Genomic DNA, 231 nt, shown 5'->3' with positions numbered 1-231 from the left:
AGGACCCAGGTTCAATTCCGGCTCACAACCAGCTATAACTCCAGTTCCAGAAGATCCAACACCATCTTCTGACCTCTGCATGTACTCAATACACAGGCTTACACGGAGACAAAATATCCACACATATAAAATAAAAGTAAATAAATGTTTTTTAACAACAACAACAACAAAAAAAAAAACCCACCGGGCATGGTGGCACACGCCTTTAATCCCAGCACTTGGGAGGCAGAG

The sequence above is a fragment of the Mus caroli genome, chromosome X (assembly GCF_900094665.2).
Source record: "Mus caroli chromosome X, CAROLI_EIJ_v1.1, whole genome shotgun sequence".
In the NCBI taxonomy this organism is placed as follows: domain Eukaryota; kingdom Metazoa; phylum Chordata; class Mammalia; order Rodentia; family Muridae; genus Mus; species Mus caroli.
The sequence above is the reverse complement of the archived record's forward strand: the minus strand, read 5'-3'. Positions refer to the sequence as shown.